General features: G+C 42.5%; 1 protein-coding gene across 6 annotated transcripts in view; it reads right to left on the reverse strand.

The window, feature by feature from the left end:
* The window catches only part of LOC106594621 (trinucleotide repeat-containing gene 6A protein), a 76499-nt gene extending 59228 nt beyond the window's left edge, over positions 1 to 17271 (reverse strand). The window contains exons 1-2 of one of the 6 annotated variants that reach the window (XM_082976212.1): positions 16932 to 17266; positions 7120 to 7181 (exon numbers count right to left, since the gene is read on the reverse strand). The gene's annotated coding sequence lies outside the window, so the exon portion shown is untranslated. Of the gene's footprint in view, positions 1 to 7119; positions 7182 to 16931 lie in introns of all 6 variants that reach the window. The other 5 variants (XM_082976213.1, XM_082976216.1, XM_082976211.1 and 2 more) reach the window with 5 other exon arrangements.
* Positions 17272 to 26492: the final 9221 nt, after the last annotated feature.

Consider the following 26492-nt stretch of genomic DNA (forward strand, 5'->3'; position numbering starts at 1 on the left):
GAACAGAGAGGCTATATACAGACAGAGATATATAGGATGAACAGAGAGGCTATATACAGACAGAGATGTATAGGATGAACAGAGAGGCTATATACAGACAGAGATATATAGGATGAACAGAGAGGCTATATGCAGACAGAGATATATAGGATGAACAGAGAGGCTATATACAGACAGAGATATATAGGATGAACAGAGAGGCTATATACAGACAGAGATGTATAGGATGAACAGAGAGGCTATATACAGACAGAGATATATAGGATGAACAGAGAGGCTATATACAGACAGAGATATATAGGATGAACAGAGAGGCTATATACAGACAGAGATATATAGGGTGAACAGAGAGGCTATATACAGACAGAGATATATAGGATGAACAGAGAGGCTATATGCAGACAGAGATATATAGGATGAACAGAGAGGCTATATACAGACAGAGATATATAGGGTGAACAGAGAGGCTATATACAGACAGAGATATATAGGATGAACAGAGAGGCTATATACAGACAGAGATATATAGGATGAACAGAGAGGCTATATACAGACAGAGATATATAGGATGAACAGAGAGGCTATATACAGACAGAGATATATAGGATGAACAGAGAGGCTATATACAGACAGAGATATATAGGATGAACAGAGAGGCTATATACAGACAGAGATATATAGGATGAACAGAGAGGCTATATACAGACAGAGATATATAGGATGAACAGAGAGGCTATATACAGACAGAGATGTATAGGATGAACAGAGAGGCTATATACAGACAGAGATATATAGGGTGAACAGAGAGGCTATATACAGACAGAGATATATAGGATGAACAGAGAGGCTATATACAGACAGAGATATATAGGATGAACAGAGAGGCTATATACAGACAGAGATATATAGGATGAACAGAGAGGAGCAGCAGCGTAAAATTATCGTGTTGTTTAAACAGAATGAAATGTGGGTTTTATTTTTTAAAGCTCAGATTTACTCAAGAAAACAGTCCTACAACACAGAGTAGGCACCATAGACTATAGGCCTTGTGTTGTTTATTTATTTGGCTTATTTATTTTAACTTTAAATGCTAGCGTTACCCATAGACTTCCAGTCATTGTGCTAACGCTAGTTAAGAGTATGGCTCACGAAACTACATCCAACTTACTTCATACCGGACACAGAGACATAAGAAGTTAATCTGACTCTGGGGATGTAGATAAAAAAAGGGGGCATCACTGACGAAATCCCAAAAAGTGTCCCTTTTAAGAATTGGACTGTATTCTGAGAAATGTTTCTCCGTCAGAGAATTGAGGACCAAACCGCCGGCCTCCACAGGCACACCCTCCCAGGGGCCTCCTCTCCACCCTCCCAGGGGCCTCCTCTCCACCCTCCCAGGGGCCTCCTCGTCCACCCTCCCAGGGGCCTCCTCTCCACCCTCCCAGGGGCCTCCACAGGCACACCCTCCCAGGGGCCTCCTCTCCACCCTCCCAGGGGCCTCCTCGTCCACCCTCCCAGGGGCCTCCTCTCCACCCTCCCAGGGGCCTCCTCTCCCCACCCTCCCAGGGGCCTCCAGTCCACCCTCCCAGGGGCCTCCTCTCCACCCTCCCAGGGGCCTCCTCTCCACCCTCCCAGGGGCCTCCTCTCCACCCTCCCAGGGGCCTCCTCTCCACCCTTGAAGTGCTCCAGCAGATAGCTGTCTAAAGGCATCAGCGTGCTTCAGTGTGCCCATATACTCGCCTAAAAGAGGGCCCCAACTAAAAGCGGCAATAGTACAGTTTGTCCATTTTCAGATGCCGTAGCCAGTACACAGAACAGGGCGGCGGGGCCTCCCTCCCTGACAGAACAGAGGCGGCAGCAGAACAGAGGCAGCAGCAGAACAGAGGCAGCAGCAGAACAGAGGCAGCAGCAGAACAGAGGCAGCAGGGCTTCTAGTAGAGAGAGGAGATCAACCAGCCTGTCATCGCTGAGGAGACAAGACCAGAGCTCTAGTAGAGAGAGGAGATCAACCAGCCTGTCATCGCTGAGGAGACAAGACCAGAGCTCTAGTGGAGAGAGGAGAACAGCCAGCCTGTCATCGCTGAGGAGACAAGACCAGAGCTCTAGTAGAGAGAGGAGAACAGCCAGCCTGTCATCGCTGAGGAGACAAGACCAGAGCTCTAGTAGAGAGAGGAGATCAACCAGATTGCAGTTCCATACGTGACAGAGATCAGAAAATCTGTTAGAAACTTAGAGGGAGCTCTAAAGATGCAAAAACTAGGATGGGTTGCTTCGCCTTCTGGACAACAAAAAATAAAGTTGCTATGTAAATCAATAGAACAAGGAGAGAAATGCCTTAGTGGTGGGTCTAATAGGGAAGTAAACGGAAAATATATTTGCCAAAATTATATATAAAAATTACTCCAGTTTGTACAGAAATAAATAAAAATAATTCAAAATATTTCACCAGAAAGCATGAAAATAGCTGTGGATTGTTTAAATAAATTATTTAAAAAACAGCTTGGGAAGTCTGTAATTTGGGCAGAGCGCGTGTAGCAGTAGGTCTAGCTGATTACTGAGTTCAGCCGTCATGTGAAAAACATCTCAGATATCCGTGTGAAGATAACGCGTGTTCAGTAATAATAAAAACATGTCGAGACAGGAAGGGGAGGGAGATAAACAAGCCCAGTCTCCCTCCAGAACGGCTCTGCCGTCTCCCGCCAAATCTTGTGCATTAAAACGTTTCATTGTGTGAATCGTTTGCCTTTAAGTTTTAATTAAAAAATAAAACATCAATTGCCCCACTACGTCACCACTAGAAAATGTACTGTTCATCCCCATCATTTGGTTTCATTCATGTCTGTTAATGCAGGTATTAATTACAGTCCTTTCACCGTTTCTCATTCTCAGAGTGGAACACGTTGGTTTGCAGAGTTTCACGAACCCGCTACACTTTTTGGTTCATTTCATAAACTATCGTTTTTTAGGAGATTTGTCACGTGTTTTCATCGGTCTGGTGTTTTGTAGTGGCTCCATGTCGTCTGGTTTCTCTGTCCTGATAAACGTTGTGAGGGTTTTTGCATAGAAGTACCTGGCCCGCTGCTCCGAAATGAAGAAAAAATGTTTGTTTTTTTAACATCCATTGAGAATGATAATATATTGAAACTATAGTTCCTCACAGTAGGCTATTTGGAGATAAATAATCTCCACTTCGATAAATCACCAATCCTCAGTGTGAAAGACCAATGGAAGTTATAGGCCTACTGCTGCAATTAGCAATTAGCAACTAGCCTATAAGCTAGGAGTTTCATGAGCTAATTTCTTTAGCCGCCAATGAATCACTGGTATATCAATGTGTTTATATGGATCACTGGGGTATCAATGTGTTTATATGGATCACTGGGGTATCAATGTGTTTATATGGATCACTGGTATATCAATGTGTTTATATGGATCACTGGTATATCAATGTGTTTATATGAATCACTGGTATATCAATGTGTTTATATGGATCACTGGTATATCAATGTGTTTATATGAATCACTGGTATATCAATGTGTTTATATGGATCACTGGTATATCAATGTGTTTATATGGATCACTGGGGTATCAATGTGTTTATATGAATCACTGGTATATCAATGTGTTTATATGGATCACTGGTATATCAATGTGTTTATATGGATCACTGGTATATCAATGTGTTTATATGGATCACTGGTATAGAAGTACTTGGCTCGCTCTGTATGCTGTGTTGATAGCTGTGTTATATAAATAATAAAACTATGACTAAACCAAAAAGATACACAGGCCAATTTAACACCAATAAATTATGCCAAATTACTAATATATATATATATATATATATATAGACCGATAAGCATGACAGCCAAATGTATTTTACATCAACTGTTACTGACATCAATTAATACAAATCATTACTTTATAACGGTATATTTATTTATATTACCAACTGTTTTATTTAAAATATATTCACCTCATTCAACTAAAAGGTGGGGGATGGGGTCAGGGTAGAGGATGGGGAACGGGGTAGAAGCTAGATTACGGGGTACAAGCTGGGGGTCTGGGGACGGGGTAGAAACTGGGGGACGGGGTACAAGCTGGGGGTCTGGGGACGGGGTAGAAGCTAGGGAACGGGGTACAAGCTGGGGGTCTGGGGACGGGGTACAAGCTGGGGGTCTGGGGACAGGGTAGAAACTGGGGGACGGGGTACAAGCTGGGGGTCTGGGGACGGGGTAGAAGCTGGGGGACGGGGTACAAGCTGGGGGTCTGGGTGACGGGGTAGAAGCTGGGGGTCTGGGGACGGGGTAGAAGCTGGGGGACGGGGTACAAGCTGGGGGTCTGGGGACGGGGTAGAAGATGGGGGTCTGGGGACGAGGTAGAAGCTGGGGGACGGGGTAGAAGCTGGGGGACGGGGGTCTGGGGACGGGGTAGAAGCTGGGGAACGGGGGTCTGGGGGGGGGGGGTCACAGGTCTTTTGTCTCTGCATGAACTGTATGACTACAATGAGCTACACAAACAGCCGTCTACAACAAAAGTGTGGCAGTGGTTTTCATTCAGCCTTTAAAACAGCAGCGCTTACTCAGCAGTCGGGGCCCGGCCGCTCGGTCGCTACGCTACAACGGAACCGCGGTGGGCTTTGACAAGCAGCAGCTGCTGTCACCAGACTTTACCTCCAGTACGCACACGCACACACACGCACGGCCACAATGGAAAAGACCAGAAGGGCAGGCAGGCACACAGATCCAGGGCTCTATATAAACCACTCCCAGATCCAGGGCTCTATATAAACCCCTCCCAGATCCAGGGCTCTATATAAACCCCTCCCAGATCCAGGGCTCTATATAAACCCCTCCCAGATCCAGGGCTCTATATAAACCCCTCCCAGATCCAGGGCTCTATATAAACCCCTCCCAGATCCAGGGCTCTATATAAACCCCTCCCAGATCCAGGGCTCTATATAAACCCCTCCCAGATCCAGGGCTCTATATAAACCCCTCCCAGGTCCAGGGCTCTATATAAATCACTCCCAGATCCAGGGCTCTATATAAACCCCTCCCAGATCCAGGGCTCTATATAAACCCCTCCCAGGTCCAGGGCTCTATATAAACCCCTCCCAGATCCAGGGCTCTATATAAACCCCTCCCAGATCCAGGGCTCTATATAAACCCCTCCCAGATCCAGGGCTCTATATAAACCCCTCCCAGATCCAGGGCTCTATATAAACCCCTCCCAGATCCAGGGCTCTATATAAACCCCTCCCAGATCCAGGGCTCTATATAAACCCCTCCCAGATCCAGGGCTCTATATAAACCCCTCCCAGATCCAGGGCTCTATATAAACCCCTCCCAGATCCAGGGCTCTATATAAACCCCTCCCAGATCCAGGGCTGTATATAAACCCCTCCCAGATCCAGGGCTGTATATAAACCCCTCCCAGATCCAGGGCTGTATATAAACCCCTCCCAGATCCAGGGCTCTATATAAACCCCTCCCAGATCCAGGGCTCTATATAAACCCCTCCCAGATCCAGGGCTCTATATAAACCCCTCCCAGATCCAGGGCTCTATATAAACCCCTCCCAGATCCAGGGCTCTATATAAACCCCTCCCAGATCCAGGGCTCTATATAAACCCCTCCCAGATCCAGGGCTCTATATAAACCCCTCCCAGATCCAGGGCTCTATATAAACCCCTCCCAGATCCAGGGCTCTATATAAACCCCTCCCAGATCCAGGGCTCTATATAAACCCCTCCCAGATCCAGGGCTCTATATAAACCCCTCCCAGATCCAGGGCTCTATATAAACCACTCCCAGGTCCAGGGCTCTATATAAACCACTCCCAGATCCAGGGCTCTATATAAACCCCTCCCAGATCCAGGGCTCTATATAAACCCCTCCCAGATCCAGGGCTCTATATAAACCCCTCCCAGATCCAGGGCTCTATATAAACCACTCCCAGGTCCAGGGCTCTATATAAACCACTCCCAGGTCCAGGGCTCTATATAAACCCCTCCCAGGTCCAGGGCTCTATATAAACCACTCCCAGGTCCAGGGCTCTATATAAACCACTCCCAGATCCAGGGCTCTATATAAACCCCTCCCAGATCCAGGGCTCTATATAAACCCCTCCCAGATCCAGGGCTCTATATAAACCCCTCCCAGATCCAGGGCTCTATATAAACCTCTCCCAGATCCAGGGCTCTATATAAACCACTCCCAGATCCAGGGCTCTATATAAACCCCTCCCAGATCCAGGGCTCTATATAAACCACTCCCAGATCCAGGGCTCTATATAAACCCCTCCCAGATCCAGGGCTCTATATAAACCACTCCCAGATCCAGGGCTCTATATAAACCCCTCCCAGATCCAGGGCTCTATATAAACCCCTCCCAGATCCAGGGCTCTATATAAACCCCTCCCAGATCCAGGGCTCTATATAAACCCCTCCCAGATCCAGGGCTCTATATAAACCCCTCCCAGATCCAGGGCTCTATATAAACCCCTCCCAGATCCAGGGCTCTATATAAACCCCTCCCAGATCCAGGGCTCTATATAAACCCCTCCCAGATCCAGGGCTCTATATAAACCCCTCCCAGATCCAGGGCTCTATATAAACCACTCCCAGATCCAGGGCTCTATATAAACCACTCCCAGGTCCAGGGCTCTATATAAACCCCTCCCAGATCCAGGGCTCTATATAAACCCCTCCCAGATCCAGGGCTCTATATAAACCACTCCCAGGTCCAGGGCTCTATATAAACCACTCCCAGATCCAGGGCTCTATATAAACCCCTCCCAGATCCAGGGCTCTATATAAACCCCTCCCAGATCCAGGGCTCTATATAAACCCCTCCCAGATCCAGGGCTCTATATAAACCTCTCCCAGATCCAGGGCTCTATATAAACCACTCCCAGATCCAGGGCTCTATATAAACCCCTCCCAGATCCAGGGCTCTATATAAACCACTCCCAGATCCAGGGCTCTATATAAACCCCTCCCAGATCCAGGGCTCTATATAAACCCCTCCCAGATCCAGGGCTCTATATAAACCCCTCCCAGATCCAGGGCTCTATATAAACCACTCCCAGATCCAGGGCTCTATATAAATCCTCACCTGTTTTGACTCTTGAGTTTGTTTCTTCGTTGGTAACAGCTTGTATTGTGTTGTATTGAGCTCTAAAAAAAAGACAGGTCAGTTCATCTATCCAGCTCGCTAATCTGCTCCCGAGAGGCGCAGCGGTCTAAGGCACTGCGTCTCAGTGCAAGAGGCGTCACTACAGACCCCGGTTCGAATCCAGGCTGTATCACATCCGGCTGTGATTGGGAGTCCCATAGGTCGGCGCACAATTGGCCCAGCGTCGTTCAGGTTTGACCCGGGGTAGGCCGTCATTGTAAATAAGAATTTGATCTTTAATTTAACTAGGCAAGTAAGTTAAGGTTAAATAAAACATATAAATAAATGAATTAACTCTCCAGTCAAAGACCAGTCAGATCATTTATCCTGGTCGCTAATTAACTCTCCAGTCAAAGACCAGTCAGATCATTTATCCTGGTCACTAATTAACTCTCCAGTCAAAGACCAGTCAGATCATTTATCCTGGTCACTAATTAACTCTCCAGTCAAAGACCAGTCAGATCATTTATCCTGGTCGCTAATTAACTCTCCAGTCAAAGACCAGTCAGATCATTTATCCTGGTCGCTAATTAACTCTCCAGTCAAAGACCAGACAGATCATTTATCCTGATCACTAATTAACTCTCCAGTCAAAGACCAGTCAGATCATTTATCCTGGTCACTAATTAACTCTCCAGTCAAAGACCAGTCAGATCATTTATCCTGGTCACTAATTAACTCTCCAGTCAAAGACCAGTCAGATCATTTATCCTGGTCACTAATTAACTCTCCAGTCAAAGACCAGTCAGATCATTTATCCTGGTCACTAATTAACTCTCCAGTCTAAGAATAACCACAGCAGACTAGGGAAATTCTACAATAACAGAACTATGTAGAGAATGTAAAACTGTATACCAAATAAAAACCATTGATTTAAAAAAAATAATTAATAGGTTAAAAACAAACCACACAACTCTAAGCACAATGGCTACTTAGAACAATTAACACTGTAAAATAAATTACATTTTAGTGGAACAAACTGCAGATGCAAAGTTTGGTAACAGAATTACAGTAAAATCTCCCTCACGTTTAATTCTGCTACAGAACTTTGGATCTGAAAAGGATCTTACTGTAAAATGTGATTTTTTTTTTGGTACAATTTTCAGTGGCGCTTGTAAAAAAAATTAAAAATACTTTGAAAATCAAAGGTTTTTTGTTTGGTATACATTTTAAGAGACAGTTTTTTTTTGTTGTCTTATTTATTTATTTTGCTCCTTTGCACCCCAGTATTTCTACTTTGCACTTTCTTCCACTACAAATCTACCATTCCAGTTTTACTTGCTATATTGTGTTTACTTTGCCACCATGGCCTTTTTTGCCTTTACCTCCCTTATCTCACCTCATTTGCTCACATTGTACATAGACTTATTTTTCTACTGTATTATTGACTGTATGTTTGTTTTACTCCATGTGTAACTCTGTGTTGTTGTATGTTGTCGAACTGCTTTGCTTTATCTTGGCCAAGTCGCAGTTGTTAATGAGAACTTGTTCTCTACTTGCCTACCTGGTTAAATAAAGGTGAAATAATATTTTTTATTTATTTTTTACATTCAGTTAGTATGGAATAGACCACTAGGCGTTAAGAGTTTAAAATAAGTTTCTTATTTCAGAAATGTAAATATTATATAGATCTAGCTACGGACCCGTCTACCAGGGTTTGGGTCAATTCCATTTATCTAGCTACGGACCCGTCTACCAGGGTTTGGGTCAATTCCATTTTAATTCAATTTCATTCAGGAAATACATGAAAAAGTTTTTTGATTCAGAATAAAAAACATAATTAAAAATGGAATTTGGTTTCTGAGATAGACTGGAATTGACAGCGTTGGGCCAGTAACCGAAAGGTGGCTGGGTCGAATCCGAGCTGGCCACGTAAAAAATAAAAACATTATCGATGTTCCCTTGAACAAGGCACTTAACCCTAAACGCTCCTGTAAGTGGCTCTGCATAAAGAGCATCTGTTAAATGACTAAAATGTCAAACAAAATGAAGGGGGAAAAAAAATGAAAAATGTAGAAGGGCCGATGGCCACACACCAACATGGGATTTGACAGTCAAACTATCCCTTAAAATAGCAGCCAACCGTTGTCACTGTTGATATCCTCTATGTCGCGTCGTAATTCGTTTAAGAAAACAAACAAAACAAAAAACAGATGTCTGTTACCTGTCGTGGCAGCCTTCCTAAACCAACATCCGATGTTCCAGAATATAGATATAACCCTTACTGTCGTGGCAGCCTTCCTAAACCAACATCCGATGTTCCAGAATATAGATATAACCCTTACTGTCGTGGCAGCCTTCCTAAACCAACATCCGATGTTCCAGAATATAGATATAACCCTTACTGTCGTGGCAGCCTTCCTAAACCAACATCCGATGTTCCAGAATATAGATATAACCCTTACTGTCGTGGCAGCCTTCCTAAACCAACATCCGATGTTCCAGAATATAGATATAACCCTTACTGTCGTGGCAGCCTTCCTAAACCAACATCCGATGTTCCAGAATATAGATATAACCCTTACTGTCGTGGCAGCCTTCCTAAACCAACATCCGATGTTCCAGAATATAGATATAACCCTTACTGTCGTGGCAGCCTTCCTAAACCAACATCCGATGTTCCAGAATATAGATATAACCCTTACTGTCGTGGCAGCCTTCCTAAACCAACATCCGATGTTCCAGAATATAGATATAACCCTTACTGTCGTGGCAGCCTTCCTAAACCAACATCCGATGTTCCAGAATATAGATATAACCCTTACTGTCGTGGCAGCCTTCCTAAACCAACATCCGATGTTCCAGAATATAGATATAACCCTTACTGTCGTGGCAGCCTTCCTAAACCAACATCCGATGTTCCAGAATATAGATATAACCCTTACTGTCGTGGCAGCCTTCCTAAACCAACATCCGATGTTCCAGAATATAGATATAACCCTTACTGTCGTGGCAGCCTTCCTAAACCAACATCCGATGTTCCAGAATATAGATATAACCCTTACTGTCGTGGCAGCCTTCCTAAACCAACATCCGATGTTCCAGAATATAGATATAACCCTTACTGTCGTGGCAGCCTTCCTAAACCAACATCCGATGTTCCAGAATATAGATATAACCCTTACTGTCGTGGCAGCCTTCCTAAACCAACATCCGATGTTCCAGAATATAGATATAACCCTTACTGTCGTGGCAGCCTTCCTAAACCAACATCCGATGTTCCAGAATATAGATATAACCCTTACTGTCGTGGCAGCCTTCCTAAACCAACATCCGATGTTCCAGAATATAGATATAACCCTTACTGTCGTGGCAGCCTTCCTAAACCAACATCCGATGTTCCAGAATATAGATATAACCCTTACTGTCGTGGCAGCCTTCCTAAACCAACATCCGATGTTCCAGAATATAGATATAACCCTTACTGTCGTGGCAGCCTTCCTAAACCAACATCCGATGTTCCAGAATATAGATATAACCCTTACTGTCGTGCCAGCCTTCCTAAACCAACATCCGATGTTCCAGAATATAGATATAACCCTTACTGTCGTGGCAGCCTTCCTAAACCAACATCCGATGTTCCAGAATATAGATATAACCCTTACTGTCGTGGCAGCCTTCCTAAACCAACATCCGATGTTCCAGAATATAGATATAACCCTTACTGTCGTGGCAGCCTTCCTAAACCAACATCCGATGTTCCAGAATATAGATATAACCCTTACTGTCGTGGCAGCCTTCCTAAACCAACATCCGATGTTCCAGAATATAGATATAACCCTTACTGTCGTGGCAGCCTTCCTAAACCAACATCCGATGTTCCAGAATATAGATATAACCCTTACTGTCGTGGCAGCCTTCCTAAACCAACATCCGATGTTCCAGAATATAGATATAACCCTTACTGTCGTGGCAGCCTTCCTAAACCAACATCCGATGTTCCAGAATATAGATATAACCCTTACTGTCGTGGCAGCCTTCCTAAACCAACATCCGATGTTCCAGAATATAGATATAACCCTTACTGTCGTGGCAGCCTTCCTAAACCAACATCCGATGTTCCAGAATATAGATATAACCCTTACTGTCGTGGCAGCCTTCCTAAACCAACATCCGATGTTCCAGAATATAGATATAACCCTTACTGTCGTGGCAGCCTTCCTAAACCAACATCCGATGTTCCAGAATATAGATATAACCCTTACTGTCGTGGCAGCCTTCCTAAACCAACATCCGATGTTCCAGAATATAGATATAACCCTTACTGTCGTGGCAGCCTTCCTAAACCAACATCCGATGTTCCAGAATATAGATATAACCCTTACTGTCGTGGCAGCCTTCCTAAACCAACATCCGATGTTCCAGAATATAGATATAACCCTTACTGTCGTGGCAGCCTTCCTAAACCAACATCCGATGTTCCAGAATATAGATATAACCCTTACTGTCGTGGCAGCCTTCCTAAACCAACATCCGATGTTCCAGAATATAGATATAACCCTTCTGCAGGAGCTCATCTAACCAGCCACGTAAAGGTTATAACCCTTCCGCAAGAGCTCATCTAACCAACCACGTAAAGGTTATAACCCTTCCGCAAGATCTCATCTAACCAACCACGTAAAGGTTATAACCCTTCCGCAAGAGCTCATCTAACCAACCACGTAAAGGTTATAACCCTTCTGCAAGATCTCATCTAACCAACCACGTAAAGGTTATAACCCTTCAGCAAGAGCTCATCTAACCAACCACGTAAAGGTTATAACCCTTCCGCAAGAGCTCATTTAACCAACCACGTAAAGGTTATAACCCTTCCGCAAGAGCTCATCTAACCAACCACGTAAAGGTTATAACCCTTCCGCAAGAGCTCATCTAACCAACCACGTAAAGGTTATAACCCTTCCGCAAGAGCTCATCTAACCAACCACGTAAAGGTTATAACCCTTCCGCAAGAGCTCATCTAACCAACCACGTAAAGGTTATAACCCTTCCGCAAGAGCTCATCTAACCAACCACGTAAAGGTTATAACCCTTCCGCAAGAGCTCATCTAACCAACCACGTAAAGGTTATAACCCTTCCGCAAGAGCTCATCTAACCAACCACGTAAAGGTTATAACCCTTCCGCAAGAGCTCATCTAACCAACCACGTAAAGGTTATAACCCTTCCGCAAGAGCTCATCTAACCAACCACGTAAAGGTTATAACCCTTCCGCAGGAGCTCATCTAAGCAACCGCGTAAAGGTTAAAGGTTATTCCAAGTGTCCCTGTGGCCTGTGAATAGTGTTAGTTTAAGCAGAGCTAAACCCCAAACCATTAGCTTCCTGTTCTATTGATTTCAGTGTGACGTCGATGGACGTGATTAACAACAACAACAATAAAGTGTTGCGTTACTCTTACTGCGTTGGGCGACCCACTAAAGAAAAAAAAGTGGGGGGAAAGCGTAATACTTCAAAATGAAGCTAGCAGTCCTTTAGGAAATTGTTCTCTAAACAGTGATAAACACATTATTCCCAGAATCCTGTGTGTTTTTTGTTGTTGTTGTTAAACTGTGTTGGTTGAACCTCATCTCCCCGCTCTCGCGCAATTGATTTCCCGTGTGGCTCAGTTGGTAGAGCATGGTGTTTGCAACGCCAGGGTTGTGGGTTCGATTCCCACGGGGAACTAGTACGGAGAATAATTTTTTTTTTAAATGAAATGTATGCATTCACTACTGTAAATCGCTCTGGATAAGAGCGTCTGCTAAGTGACTAAAATGTAACATTTCAACGTGATATGAGTTGGCTATTAGGTGTTGCTTTTCTCTTTTGTGTTTTTAGTAGCGAACTGTCTTCTGTAGGTTGTTCGCTAACCTGTGATGGAAACTGGAGAGGTTGTTGCTGTTGTGTTAGTTTCATCCGTACGTACAACCTGATTTCCCCCCTTATCGATACCAGGGATTTATTGCCACTAGTTGAAACAACAGGGTTTTTGGTGAATGAAGTCATGTGATTACCAGGTAGTACATGTTATGTTTATGGTTTCAACATATCAAACCGTTTCCACATATTTGGTTATTGATCTGGACACGTTAAAACTGTTTTGACATTCGGTTATTGATCTGGACGCGTTAAAACTGTTTTGACATTCGGTTATTGATCTGGACACGTTAAAAACTTGTTTTGACATTCGGCTATTTATCAAACGTCTTGTCAACAGGAAGCAGAAACAGCATCATTTTCAACATGAATTTCCAAAAGGTATTGTACTTTTTTTTTTTATATCAGAGGGGAAAAACTGCTGAATGAGTCCAAAAACATGCTGCAATCAGGGCCTCACATTAACACCTACCACCTGCCAAATACGGGTAGATTTTGGCAACGGCAGGTACGATGTCTATTTCACTAGCCACGTTGGCAGGTGGTCAGAGCTCTACAGTGCGAGCATTTCATTCACATTTGTGAATAAAAATAGTCAAGTATGATCACATTTATAGTCAAATGAATGCTGCAGTAGCTGTTTTCAAAGTCTTTTTTGCCATTTTTTTTCATTGCTAGTAAATTAATAGCACAAAGTCAAAGTAGACTAGAAATCTTAAATAAGCCTATTCCACCTCACGCTGCAACACTTCCTGGTTGGGGGCTGTGGGCACGTCAAGAGCAGAGTGAAATATTCATTTTTTAGAAGTGTGGGCATGCAAGTTCATCTAATTTACTTGAAAAGAAAGTCAACTGAATTGAGACTTTATCCTCGTGTTTCTTGGTCTATTTACATTGTTTAGTTTACAAGCTAGGATGTTTTTCCAAAATGTTTGAGTTTCAACTGTTAAGAGAAGACAACACTTGTACTAGTCACATGACAAGTCATGTTACCATGGTAACCTGCTGCCCTTAAAGGGGCAGGCACATTTTTTTTGTCTCATCTGTGACATTTTGGTTAATAGACAAAAAAATATGAAACTAAACAATATACCGCATTACCTCTTACTAGTAAAACATTTGTTTTAGAAACATTACAATGCATGCTGATCTGTTTTTTTTTGTGTTTCACTGGTATAATTTTAGGGCCCCCAAAAATATTTTGGCTGGTATTATTTATTTTTAAATCTACTTGCCACAGTGGCTGGTGGACCCAAAAGTACATTTTATGCCCTGACTGCGATTTATTTATTTTTGAAGATTTACCAGAAGTGACCAAAACGGGTTTGCCATGCCTACTACATGTAACCTAGTACATGATGTACTATGGGCCTGGGCAGAGCCAATGAGCATGTTGACCACATAGAGACGTTAAAAGAAATGTGGGAAAACGGTTGCCCCCACCTCCCACTAGTACAGCAGGCGTGAGGCTGGAGCAACACCGCGCGCAAACTAGCTAGCTAACGACACCGAGCGCAAACTAGCTAGCTAACGACACCGAGCGCAAACTAGCTAGCGAGCGACACCGCGCGCAAACTAGCTAGCAAGCGACACCGCGCGCAAACTAGCTAGCTAACGACACCGTGTGCAAGCTTGCTTGTTAGCTAGCACACGATGTCGCCCCCGCCTCCCGTCTGCCGTGTACCGTCGGGGCCATGGGCACTGTCTACCGGTCATCCCCGCCTCCCGCTAGCAACACTGTGTACTAGCTTCTAGTTAGCACACGGTGTCACCCCCCCAGCATCCTGTGTACCAGAGAAAACCGTGCCCGACAGCTAGCTTGCTAGTCAGCTAAGACAGTGTTGCTCCCGGCTAAGCTAGCACACGCCTGCCGTCACCGTCGTTAACAGAACTGTGGGAAAACAGAGCCCGACAGGCGGGGGCGAAGGTCACGACAGATGTGTACTAGCTATATGTAACAGTATAGCTTCCATCCCTCTCCTCGCCCCTACCTGGGCTCGAACCAGGGACCCTCTGCACACATCGACAACAGCCACCCCACGAAGCATCGTTACCCATCGTTCCACAAAATCCGCGGCCCTTGCAGAGCAAAGGGGGAAACGACTACTTCAAGGTCTCAGAGCGAGTGACGTCACCGATTGAAACGCTATTAGCGCGCACCACCACTAACTACCTAGCCATTTCACATCGGTTACATATAGCTAGCTACGGTTATTGCTTCCCGCCTCTTCTGTGGGGTTTATCGGCAGTTGGCATCCAATGTTATGGCGCATTACCGCCATCTACTGTACTGGAGCGCCTCAGCCTCCCGCCTATGTACTGAAGTCATAGCCTAAAAAAAAATTCGACCAATAGAAGTATATAAAAGAGGGGATCCTGCAGATACAGGAACGCCCCGAATTGCTGGCTGCAGGTGCACCCTTATCGGTCAGCTAGCCAAACGTTAATAAGAGTTTAAGCCTGAAAGGAAAATAAGAGGGTTTTGATCGGTGTTGATCGGCCATTAGATGGTTTGCTAACCAGCTTAACATGGCCACTGACTGTACTGGCTGGCTCTGCGAAAGGTGTTTATTCACACGGCGTTAACAGCTAACTAGTAAACATCACACATGTTTAAAATGTATATGTATTACTTTAGGAAACACTTGTTTGGTTTGATAGAAGAAGAACAGCCAAAATCGATAACTAGCTAATGCAATGTAACTAGTTAGCGCTAGGCTACTCCTGTGCATAAAATCTCGGTTGTTTAGCTAGCTAACAGGCTAACTAAAACAAAATACAGTCTGAAACACCGGGACAATAGCTTGCTGGTTATCAAAACAACCCAAGGACAAATAAGATATTTTTTGTACACTAAAGTTATTTGTTAATAAACCTGTGCCGTGGCTACAGTGAGGACATTCTGCAGCCGCGTATCCAAGCGACAACTTGGTTGAATTTATGCTAACTAGCAGTTAGCCTAACTAACATTCTCTTAACTAGCTATTGGTAAAAAAAAACGAAATCACAAATCGATCAAACAGTTAAGCAGAAATCTTAACATCTATGTGTTGGCAATGTTGATGAAATTAAGTTACCAGAAAAATCGCCTTATATTTGACGCCCTTTAATTCTGCACCATCGTCTTGTCTGCAAGGCAACGTAGCCAACATTTAGCTAACTAGCTAGCTAGCCAACAGAACTTTCACACCGGGTCATCCACAATACCGGTAATATTAACTAATCAAAATCGTACAGTGGCCTTTCAATCCTTTTTTTTTTTTTTAAACACAGTCGTTTCGCTATTTTCTTCCATGGAAAGAAAAACACACACAGTACCGCGTAACTACGACTTATGTAGCTAACATGTTCATTAGAAACGGGCTAACAAGCTAGCTAGGTAACCAACCAGCGGGCAAACTGAACTACGACTTATGTAGCTAACATGTTCATTAGAAACGGGCTAACAAGCTAGTTAGGTAACCAACCAGCGGGCAAACTGAACTACGACTTATGTAGCTAACATGTTCATTAGAAACGGGCTAACAAGCTAGCTAGGTAACCAACCAGCGGGCAAACTGAACTACGACTTATGTAGCTAACATGTTCATTAGAAACGGGCTAACAAGCTAGCTAGGTAACCAACCAGCGGGCAAGCTGAACTACGACTTATGTAGCTAACATGTTCATTAGAAACGGGCTAACAAGCTAGCTAGGTAACCAACCAGCGGGCAAACTGAACTACGACTTATGTAGATAACATGTTCATTAGAAACGGGCTAACAAGCTAGCTAGGTAACCAACCAGCGGGCAAACTGAACTACGACAAGCTTTCCCCCGGTTACCTGCGTAACACATCGATATACTGGCTAAAACAATAAACAACACGATAACACAATCTAGAAGAAAAAAAGCCTTACCTCATACAATATAAAGTGCAACAACAGAGTGGAAATGGAAGCCGGCTGTAAGGCTAAAGACTAAAGAAATTCAACGCATTTGCCGCTTTTACGAGAGGAGCCATTTGTCCTGTACCATCGCCATTTTCTTCACTCGCTAACCTTTTTTTTGTGTGTGTTGTGTGTGTGTTGCTTTCCCTCTTCTTTCTCGCTGTGTTGTGTTGCTTTCCCCCTCTTCTCGCTGTGTGTGTTCAGGGGGGGCTGCAGGAAACTAGTTTGCTGGAGCACCACTTCCTCTAGAAGCCACACAGAGACACACACAGACCCAAAATGGAGGCTTTGGAGTAGAGGACTTTAGTGAGTGCTAAAAGTCTATCTTCTCCAGAGTTATAGTAGAGGACTTTAGTGAGTGTCTATCTTCTCCTGAGTTATAGTAGAGGACTTAGTGAGTGCTAAAAGTCTATCTTCTTCTCCTGAGTTATAGTAGAGGACTTTAGTGAGTGCTAAAAGTCTATCTTCTCCAGAGTTATAGTAGAGGACTTAGTGAGTGCTAAAAGTCTATCTTCTCCTGAGTTATAGCAGAGGACTTCAGTGAGTGCTAAAAGTCTATCTTCTTCTCCTGAGTTATAGTAGAGGACTTTAGTGAGTGCTAAAAGTCTATCTTCTTCTCCTGAGTTATAGTAGAGGACTTAGTGAGTGCTAAAAGTCTATCTTCTCCTGAGTTATAGTAGAGGACTTTAGTGAGTGCTAAAAGTCTATCTTCTCCTGAGTTATAGTAGAGGACTTAGTGAGTGCTAAAAGTCTATCTTCTTCTCCTGAGTTATAGTAGAGGACTTTAGTGAGTGCTAAAAGTCTATCTTCTTCTCCTGAGTTATTTATAGTAGCTAGACACTGTTTTATACTGGTAGTTAGTGTTGAGTGAAGAAATACACTACTTCAAATTCTAAAAAGAGGGTTTGTTTTGAATACTAAGTTGATTACAGTATCATTCACACAACTTAGGTTACAAGGTTACCAAAGTCCAACAGTTGATAAGAGTTAAGTTCTTATCAGTAAGTTATTGACAACAAAACAATAACGCAAATCACAATTTGATTATGTCACATGCTCCGAATACGACAGTGAAATTCTTACTTCTTTACAAGCCCTTAAAGCAACAATGCAGTACAGAAAAATAACTGTTAAGTCAAAAATAAAAGGCGATCTTTATAAACTCTCTACTCCAGATCACCTGCAGGCTGCTCTCAATGTTATTGGGAAATAGCCAGTGGTGTAAAGTACTTAAGTTAAAATACTTTAAAGTACTACTTAAGATATTTTTTGGGGGGGAGTATCTTTACTATTTATATTTTCGCTACTTTTACTTCACTACATTCCTAAAGAAAAGTATGTAATTTTTACTCCATACATTTTACCTGACAACCAAAAGTACTCGTTACATTTTGAATGCTTAGACAGGACAGGAAAATAGTCCCATTCACGCACTTATGAAGACAACACATGGTCCATCCCTTCTGCCTCTGATCTGGCGGACTCGCTAAACACAAATGCATCTTTGGTCAATTATGTCTGAGTGTTGAAGTGTGCACCTGGCTAACCATACGATTTAAAAACAAGAAAATGGTGCCGTCTGTTTAAAAGAAGGAATTATTTAAGTATTTATACTTTTATTTTTGATACTTAAGTATATTTACAACCAAATACTTTTAGACTTTTACTCAAGTAGTATTTTACTGGGTGACTTTGACTTTTACTTAAGTAACTTTCTATTAAGGTATCTATACTTTTACTCAAAAATGACATTTAGGTACTTTTACCAACACTGGAAAATAACCTAAAACTAGTGTGCAGTTCAGTTTTCAGGACCGGTGTCAGACAGAGATGGTGACAGATTCTGTCAATACAAGATAATACTCAGATCATAGATGAAAAGGGGGGAGGGCTGGGAAAGAGATGACTTCCTGGTGTAACTCTTAAAGTATGAGCCAATATAGCACAGATTTAGAACTGACCAGGGGAGAGCTGTACAGAGTACACAAACACGGAGAGAAAAAGGACAGGACTAAAGGAGCCTAAATGTTAATCCTTATAGTTCGATCTATAGCTAGAGGTCTCCTGATATCTCCAGGAGTGAGAAGTATCATTTTCTGAAATCTGTCGTTGTCTAGTCATTGTCTTTTTGTAAACTAGGGGCCCATCTTCTTTAAATTTGGGGCGGTAGCGTAGCCTAGTGGTTAGTTTAGCGCGTTGGACTAGTAACCGAAAGGTTGCAAGATCGAATCCCAGACCTGACAAGGTACAAATCTGTCGTTCTGCCCCCTGAACGAGGCAGTTAACCCACTGTTCCCCAGAAGGCCGTCATTGAAAATAAGAATTTGTTCTTAACTGACTTGCCTCGTTAAATAAAGGTAAAAAAAAAAATAGCTGTCTGTCTTTCTAGTGGCCTATTTGGTGTGTGAACTGCTCATAACTTGTAGCTGATTGTTGACGCATCAACCAGGATTAAAGGGATACTTTGGGATTTTGGCAGAGGACCCTTTTATCTCCTTCCCCAGAGACAGATGAACTCGTGGATGTCTCTCTACACACCAAGTCACTCAGCTCCATCATGGTCTCTCCTATCACTGCTATGAGGATGGCCCTCTCCTCTTCTCTCTATACACCAAGTCACTGGTCATATCCTCACATGGTCTCTCCTATCACTGCTATGAGGATGGCCCTCTCCTCTTCTCTCTACACACCAAGTCATTCAGCTCTGTCATATCCTCACATGGTCTCGCCTATCATTCCTATGAGGATGACACTCAACTACTTTTCTCCTTCCCCCCTTTCTGACACCCAGATGGCGACACTCATCTCTGCGTGCCGGGTCAAATATCTCAACATGGATGTCGGCCCACCGTAAGCTCAACCTCGACAAGATAGAGCTGCTCTTCCTCCCCGTTGGAAGGCCAGCCCGCTTCAAGACCTCTCCATCATCACGGTTGACAACAACTCCACGTTGTTCCCCTCCAAGAGTACAATGAAACCTTGGCGTGACCCTGGACAACACCTGCAAACATCAAAGCACTGACTTGTTCCTGCAGGTTCATGATGAAATCTTCAAAGAGTATTAACCCACCACCAACTTGCCTTTCATTTAACTAACCCATTCATTTAACTAACCCATTCATTTAACTAACCCTTTCACTTAACTAACGCATTAATTTAACTAACCCATTCATTTAACTAACCCTTTCATTTAACTAACCCATTCATTTAACTAACCCATTCATAAAAGTACACAGTGATGCTCCTTCTTTCCGAATAAATATCGAAGGTCTTATTCTGGTGGCATGAAAATCGATGCTTGTAAGTCGCTCTGGATAAGAGCGTCGTCTGAATGACCAAAAAAATGTAAGGACATTACATGTTTATTTATTTTATTTGTATTTATTTCACCTTTATTTAAGCAGGTAGGCAAGTTGAGAACAAGTTCTCATTTACAATTGCGACCTGGTCAAGATAAAGCAAAGCAGTTCGACAACATACAACAACACAGAGTTACACATGGAGTAAAACAAACACACAGTCAATAATACAGTAGAAAAATAAGTCTATATACAATGTGAAAAAATGAGGTGAGATAAGGGAGGTAAAGGCAAAAAAGGTAAACTGGAATGGTAGATTTGTAGTGGAAGAAAGTGCAAAGTAGAAATAGAAATAATGGGGTGCAAAGGAGCAAAATAAATAAATAAATACAGTAGGGGAAGAGGTAGTTGTTTGAGCTAAATTATAGATGGGCTATGTACAGGTGCAGTGATCTGCTCTGACAGCTGTTAAAAGACGAATTGGCTCTGGGAAACCAAAACAGCCAAATAGTCCCCATCTAAACGTGAATCGCTTCTCTAATTGTGGTACTGTTTCTAGAAAACATAAACCCCTCTACTTTCATATAACGTCAAAAAAAAAAAACATTCTCACAAATGCTAAATACACACTTACAATACAGTGTTTTATCACAGTTGCAGCTGACAGTATGTTTCCATGACAACTCATTTGTCTTCCGTTTACACACACAGGTGTTTCGGAGACGCAGATTGCTAATTAGCACAGGTTGTCCACTCTTGTCTTCAGTCTGTTTTACGTAAACAAACGCTCTAACATGGAAATATTTTCCCCAGTGGGAACCCTAACCCTATAAAAAGGTGTGTTGTTTATTTAAAGGGATACTTTGGGATTTTGGCAATGAGGCCCGGACTTTATCTACTTCCCGAGAGTCAGATTAACTCACGGATACCATTTTTATGTATCCAGTATGAAGGAAGTTAGAAGGTAGTTTCACAAGCCAATGATAACTAGCATTAGCGCAATGACTAGAAGTCTATGGTATCTACTAGCATGCTAGCAGACGAACTCACGGATACCATTTGTATGAATCCAGTATGAAGGTAGTTTCACAAGCCAATGATAACTAGCATTAGCGCAATGACTAGAAGTCTATGGTATCTACTAGCATGCTAGCAGACGAACTCACGGATACCATTTTTATGTATCCAGTATGAAGGAAGTTAGAAGGTAGTTTCATGAGCCAATGATAACTAGCATTAGCGCAATGACTAGAAGTCTATGGTATCTACTAGCATGCTAGCAGACGAACTCACGGATACCATTTTTATGTATCCAGTATGAAGGAAGTTAGAAGGTAGTTTCACGAGCCAATGATAACTAGCATTAGCGCAATGACTAGAAGTCTATGGTATCTACTAGCATGCTAGCAGACGAACTCACGGATACCATTTTTATGTATCCAGTATGAAGGAAGTTAGAAGGTAGTTTCACGAGCCAATGATAACTAGCATTAGCGCAATGACTAGAAGTCTATGGTATCTACTAGCATGCTAGCAGATGAACTCATGGATACCATTTTTATGTCTTTGCGTGAGGTTTGAAGAAAGTTGCTAACTAGCATTAGCGCAATGACTAGAAGTCTATGGTATCTACTAGCATGCTAGCAGATGAACTCATGGATACCATTTTTATGTCTTTGCGTGAGGTTCGAAGAAAGTTGCTAACTAGCATTAGCGCAATGACTAGAAGTCTATGGTATCTACTAGCATGCTAGCAGATGAACTTATGATTACCATTTTTATGCCTCTGCGTGAGGTTCAAAGAAAGTTGCTAACTAGCATTAGCGCAATGACTAGAAGTCTATGGTATCTACTAGCATGCTAGCAGACGAACTCACGGATACCATTTTTATGTCTCTGCGTGAGGTTCGAAGAAATTTGCTAACTAGTTAATAGGTGCTAAGGGTAGTTAGCATCGGGGCTGTTAGCAACACTGCCCCCCCCCCCCGATCAGAAGATACTATCGATTATAGGCGCTAAGGGAAGTTAGCATCGGGGCTCTTAGCAACACTGCCCCGGTCAGAAGATACTATCGTTAATAGGCGCTAAATGTAGCTAGCATCGGGGCTCTTAGCAACACTGCCCCACTCAGAAGATACCATCGTTAATAGGCGCTAAAGGTAGTTAGCATCGGGGCTCTTAGCAACACTCCCCCCGATCAGAAGATACCATCGTTAATAGGCGCTAAGGGTAGTTAGCATCGGGGCTGTTAGCAACACCTCCCCGATCAGAAGATACTATCATTAATAGGCGCTAAGGGTAGTTAGCATCAGGGCTCTTAGCAACACTGCCCCGGTCAGAAGATACCATCGTTAATAGGCGCTAAGGGTAGTTAGCATTGGGGCTGTTAGCAACACTGCCCCCCCGATCAGAAGATACTATCGTTAATAGGCGCTAAATGTAGTTAGCATCGGGGCTCTTAGCAACACTGCCCCACTCAGAAGATACCATCGTTAATAGGCGCTAAAGGTAGTTAGCATCGGGGCTCTTAGCAACACTCCCCCCGATCAGAAGATACCATCGTTAATAGACGCTAAGGGTAGTTAGCATCGGGGCTGTTAGCAACACTGCCCCCCCGATCAGAAGATACTATCGTTAATAGGCGCTAAGGGAAGTTAGCATCGGGGCTCTTAGCAACACTGCCCCGGTCAGAAGATACTATCGTTAATAGGAACTAAAGGTAGTTAGCGTATCTATGAATGGTATAACTCAGACCCTGTGTGTGTGTGTGTGTGTGTGTGTGTGTGTGTGTGTGTGACAGAACACAATGAAGTGACCATTGACCTGCCTGCAACAAAAACAACTCCTCTGCCTTCTCACCATCTCTTCATTAACTCTGTGAGTGTGTCACAGATAGACGGACGGAGAGGGAGACGGGTAGAGAGAGCGACAGACGGTCTTTATACTGTCAACACTACAACTATAAACCGGTCTTTATACAGTCAACACTACAACTATAAACCGGTCTTTAGACTGTCAACCCTACAACTATAAACTGGTCTTTAGACTGTCAACACTACAACTATAAACTGGTCTTTAGACTGTCAACCCTACAACTATAAACTGGTCTTTATACAGTCAACACTACAACTATAAACTGGTCTTTAGACTGTCAACACTACAACTATAAACTGGTCTTTAGACTGTCAACACTACAACTATAAACTGGTCTTTAGACTGTCAACCCTACAACTATAAACTGTCAACCCTACAACTATAGACTGGTCTTTAGACTGTCAACCCTACAACTATAAACTGTCAACCCTACAACTATAAACTGTCAACCCTACAACTATAGACTGGTCTTTAGACTGTCAACACTACAACTATAAACTGGTCTTTAGACTGTCAACACTACAACTATAAACTGGTCTTTAGACTGTCAACACTACAACTATAAACTGGTTGGACAGACAGTCAACCCTACAACTATAAACCGGTCTTTATACAGTCAACACTACAACTATAAACCGGTCTTTAGACTGTCAACACTACAACTATAAACTGTCAACACTACAACTATAAACTGGTCTTTAGACTGTCAACACTACAACTATAAACCGGTCTTTAGACTGTCAACACTACAACTATAAACCGGTCTTTAGACTGTCAACCCTACAACTATAAACTGGTCTTTAGACTGTCAACACTACAACTATAAACCGGTCTTTAGACTGTCAACACTACAACTATAAACCGGTCTTTAGACTGTCAACCCTACAACTATAAACTGGTCTTTAGACTGTCAACACTACAACTATAAACTGGTCTTTAGACTGTCAACACTACAACTATAAACTGTCAACACTACAACTATAAACCGGTCTTTAGACTGTCAACCCTACAACTATAAACTGGTCTTTAGACTGTCAACACTACAACTATAAACTGGTCGGACAGACAGTCAACACTACAACTATAAACCGGTCTTTAGACTGTCAACACTACAACTATAAACCGGTCTTTATACTGTCAACACTACAACTATAAACTGGTCTTTAGACAGTCAACACTACAACTATAAACTGGTCTTTATACAGTCAACACTACAACTATAAACCGGTCTTTAGACTGTCAACACTACAACTATAAACTGGTCTTTATACAGTCAACCCTACAACTATAAACCGGTGGGACAGACAGACAGACAGGAAAAAGGAACAGTCATAAACTACACTGAAAATAGACTATACAAAAATAGCACCACCACGTCACCTGCTATGTCGGATAAGGTTTATTTTCCTTGCATCTGTCCCAGTTCCTCCACGATTCTGCGATCTTAAATGTTTTTTTTTTCTTCTTCTTCTTCCCAAAATCAACAATTCCCCGCATATTAATGCAAGAGCTTACACATGTGATCAATTACTGCATAAAACAGTCAAATCGTCGCAAATTTGTGTCGCGTAAAACTGACCCATCAGCGCACTAGAAAAAGAGGCGCTCGCAATTTCAACCAATCACGGCACATTTACCGCATAATACGTTTCAATCAAGTCAAGAAACTTATCAGAATTGGTCCACAAATATCACAAAAAAATTACAAATTACCAGGAAGTCCTGGATGGACTGATCTTTCCGATAGCTGGAGATCTGATGAGGTAGAGGGGTAGAGAGGTGGAGTATTGTGTTGATTGAATATTACCAGGAGAGAAGAAAAAAAAAACACCTAGAATATAAATGTGTTTTAAATGAGATCAAATCACATTTTGTAGACCGACAGTGAAATGCTTTACTTACAGGGTTTTTTTTCCCAACAGGGCAGAGTTAAATATATAACAATATATAGAAATAGGAACAGTAACAAGTCAAAATAACATGGCTATATACAGAGAGTACCAGTACTGAGTCCACGTACCCCTGCATTAGTAATGAATACACAGTCAATAACAAGTCAAAATAACATGGCTATATACAGAGAGTACCAGTACTGAGTCCACGTACCCCTGCATTAGTAATGAATACACAGTCAATAACAAGTCAAAATAACATGGCTATATACAGAGAGTACCAGTACTGAGTCCATGTACCCCTGCATTAGTAATGAATACACAGTCAATAACAAGTCAAAATAACATGGCTATATACAGAGAGTACCAGTACTGAGTCCACGTACCCCTGCATTAGTAATGAATACACAGTCAATAACAAGTCAAAATAACATGGCTATATACAGAGAGTACCAGTACTGAGTCCACGTACCCCTGCATTAGTAATGAATACACAGTCAATAACAAGTCAAAATAACATGGCTATATACAGAGAGTACCAGTACTGAGTCCACGTACCCCTGCATTAGTAATGAATACACAGTCAATAACAAGTCAAAATAACATGGCTATATACAGAGAGTACCAGTACTGAGTCCATGTACCCCTGCATTAGTAATGAATACACAGTCAATAACAAGTCAAAATAACATGGCTATATACAGAGAGTACCAGTACTGAGTCCACGTACCCCTGCATTAGTAATGAATACACAGTCAATAACAAGTCAAAATAACATGGCTATATACAGAGAGTACCAGTACTGAGTCCACGTACCCCTGCATTAGTAATGAATACACAGTCAATAACAAGTCAAAATAACATGGCTATATACAGAGAGTACCAGTACTGAGTCCACGTACCCCTGCATTAGTAATGAATACACAGTCAATAACAAGTCAAAATAACATGGCTATATACAGAGAGTACCAGTACTGAGTCCACGTACCCCTGCATTAGTAATGAATACACAGTCAATAACAAGTCAAAATAACATGGCTATATACAGAGAGTACCAGTACTGAGTCCATGTACCCCTGCATTAGTAATGAATACACAGTCAATAACAAGTCAAAATAACATGGCTATATACAGAGAGTACCAGTACTGAGTCCACGTACCCCTGCATTAGTAATGAATACACAGTCAATAACAAGTCAAAATAACATGGCTATATACAGAGAGTACCAGTACTGAGTCCACGTACCCCTGCATTAGTAATGAATACACAGTCAATAACAAGTCAAAATAACATGGCTATATACAGAGAGTACCAGTACTGAGTCCATGTACCCCTGCATTAGTAATGAATACACAGTCAATAACAAGTCAAAATAACATGGCTATATACAGAGAGTACCAGTACTGAGTCCATGTACCCCTGCATTAGTAATGAATACACAGTCAATAACAAGTCAAAATAACAT

The sequence above is a fragment of the Salmo salar genome, chromosome 06, assembly GCF_965601325.2.
Source record: "Salmo salar chromosome 06, fSalSal1, whole genome shotgun sequence".
NCBI lineage: Eukaryota > Metazoa > Chordata > Actinopteri > Salmoniformes > Salmonidae > Salmo > Salmo salar.